Source organism: Petaurus breviceps, unplaced genomic scaffold (genome assembly GCF_028583685.1).
Source record: "Petaurus breviceps papuanus isolate PSGF00001 unplaced genomic scaffold, PetGlider_PUasm1.0 139, whole genome shotgun sequence".
NCBI classification, from domain to species: domain Eukaryota; kingdom Metazoa; phylum Chordata; class Mammalia; order Diprotodontia; family Petauridae; genus Petaurus; species Petaurus breviceps.
The window spans coordinates 22,917,494-22,920,333 of NW_027185697.1; the positions used below are offsets into that span (position 1 = coordinate 22,917,494).

At 39.4% G+C, this 2,840-nt stretch overlaps 1 pseudogene; it reads right to left on the minus strand.

Moving 5' to 3' along the window:
• Positions 1-238: 238 nt before the first annotated feature.
• Positions 239-989, minus strand: LOC138146264 (cytochrome c oxidase subunit 7A-related protein, mitochondrial pseudogene; annotated as a pseudogene).
• Positions 990-2,840: the final 1,851 nt, after the last annotated feature.

Genomic DNA, 2,840 nt, shown 5'->3' on the forward strand with positions numbered 1-2,840 from the left:
AGGACAAAGTTATGGGTATATGGATAGTTAACAGAAAATAATTTCTATTAACACCATGCTGCAAGATGGAAAAATTCCCAATTAACAACTAATTAATTCCCAGTGAAATTTATACTGTCAAAAAGAACAGATTTTCGGCACCAGGAGTTCAAGGACTTCCTGTCACTGATGCAGCTTCAACGAATCCTCCTTTAGCCAACACATCTGGATACAGAAAGGCTCCCCCCCCCCTTCAGTGTCTCTCTCTCTCTCAAGGCCTCTGATAGGCCAACCCAGAAATCCCTGGTGGCCTCATCACAGTGCTAAGCCAGCCTGCCAACCTCTGGAGAAATAAGGGAGCCCAAATGAGAAGGGCATCATCACCTTTACTTAAATAATAACTAATTCTTCAATATGTTCTGATAATCTACTTATTTTCAGAAAAAAAAAACAACCAGCACTGTTCCTTATTGATAAGTCTTCTAATTCTATCTGAAAAACATAAACTTACAAAGGTCAGAAAATTCACTGGCAAATTGGAAAATAGACAACTCATAGGGTTTTATGCCAAAACTCTTCTTAATGAATCAATTAGTCTTATGAACCCCATGCTATTTATTTCTGAGTTGTGAAGCCATGTAGAGAGCTATCAGGCAGTAGATGGTCCCTCCCCGTGTCAAAGCCATGGTGGTCCAATAGAGCATGTGATCAGGTGGACCGTGTTTCAAGTGGACAGGTAAACCATCAGATTTCTGAAAAAATTTCTGCAGCTCAGGAACTTTGTTTTTCCCAGCATAATCATATGGAGCTGTTTCTGAGGCAAATTTCATTGATGTGGCAAATATGATAGGTGGTGATTCTGAAGATGCCACAGGCTTTAAACCCTCTGGGCTGTAGGCAGATGAGGCCCAGGACCCAGCCAGCTTCTGGGTGAAGCCGCTGAACTTGTAGTACATGTTGCCCCTCAAACTGACCTCCTGAAGCCAGTATCCTCACAGCGCCGGAACCATGGAAAGTGTGCATAGAACATTAAAGAACTTTCAGGAACATTGGTTAATTTTAGGGTTACAACATTTCTGACATCTAGGGGTTGCAAATGCTGAATGTTCCCATTTTATGTGTGAGGAAATTGAATCACAGAGAGTTCGACTTAACAGAGGTCACAAAGATACTCAACGGCAGAACCAGGACCAAAATATGAGCTTTCAGACTTGAAGATGAGCACTCATTTCCTTATTCCATGACAATTTGTTTCTAGAGAATAATAGGGCCATGCTTAGGGCTCAATAGGACTAGGATTTGAAGTTAAGTATTCCAAGTTCCTCATATTTACAGATAAGGAAGCCGAGGACATTACCTTTAAATCATTTTTATGCATGGTATTACTATAGCCTAAGAGAAACTAATTTTCTTAAAAAGTGAAAAAAGAGAAGTGGGGGTGGCACAGCAGCTGCAGTTGTGAGCATGTGGTTGCCTCCAGAGCTTCTGGCCTATAGATCCAAGGGGAACCAAGTGATCACTTGTAGTTGTAAGTCTACTTACTTCAAAAGGATTCCATGAAAGTAGACTTACTACTTTGACCTACTTGGATCTGGGTTGCAGTCTTGGGTGGTGGTCCTGGGGTGAAGAACACTAGCATGGCAGAGCTTGTGGTGGCTGTAAAGAGGGAACCCTCCTCATAGCTCTGAAAATGGCTCTGACAGCAAAAACCTCAGAAATTTGGGACACAGCTTTCTCCATTCTGGAAGCAGAGTTCTACCATTGCAAAGAGCTCAAAAGTCAAGTCATTGGCTGGCAAGATAAGGAAGCTCAATCAGACCATAGAATATTTTTTGGAGACAAAGAGGATCAAAACATGGAATCAAAAGAAGACAAGAAAGTTAAAACATCTGCATCAAAAGCCTCCAAGAAAAATATGAACTGGCCGTGAAAATCAAGTCAGAGACATAGAGGAAAAAGTGGTAAGTGAAATGAGGATGATGCAAGAAAATCATGAAAAACAAGTCAACAGCCTAATAAAGGAGACACAAAAAATATTGAAGAAAGTAACACCTTAAAAATAGACTAACTCAAATGACAAAAGAGGCTCAAAAAGCCAATGAGGAGAAGACTACCTCAAAAAGCCAAAATTCCCATATGGAAAAGGAATTTCAAAAACTCACTGAAGAGAATAATTCCTTCAAAATTAGATTAGAACAAATGGAAGCTCTATACAGGTACTGGGGTATAGAAATCCATCTTGCCATACTAGGAAACTATGGGTGGGGGATGGGGGAGGATATAAGAGAGAGCAGATTGGGGGAAGGGGTATTCAGTAGGCTCACTATTTTGGAGTGGGAATAGGGGAGAGATGGGGAAAAAATCTGTAACTAAAAATCTTGTGCAAATGAATGTTGAAAACTAACACTAAATAAATAAGTTTTTAAAAATAAAAAAATTTAAATCCTTTCCAAAAATAGAAAAAAGATAGAAACATAAAAAGTGAAAAAATCCAATAATTAAAATATTATTTTCTGCAGTGTTTCTATCCTTAATTCAGTTGATTCGTTGTTCCATTTCCCCCTCACCACCCCAATCTAAGGAATCAGATAATTTAGGACTACTAGAGAAAGACATAAGTTGATGCAGGCACAGCTATGCTGGTACTTAGAGAAACTCTAATGACTGTTTAATACAATTTGAATTTGGGAATTCCATAGGATTACCACTGGGCCTATGATTTCTTAATAGAGAGCTCCCAGATGAGGAAACTCCCTCTGCTAGTATAGATCATCAACTTCTCTGCAATTTAGAACCTTAGAATTTTGTCCACATCACTGTCAGTTAAAGTGATGTGTTCAGGCTCACCCAGTCAATTAGCA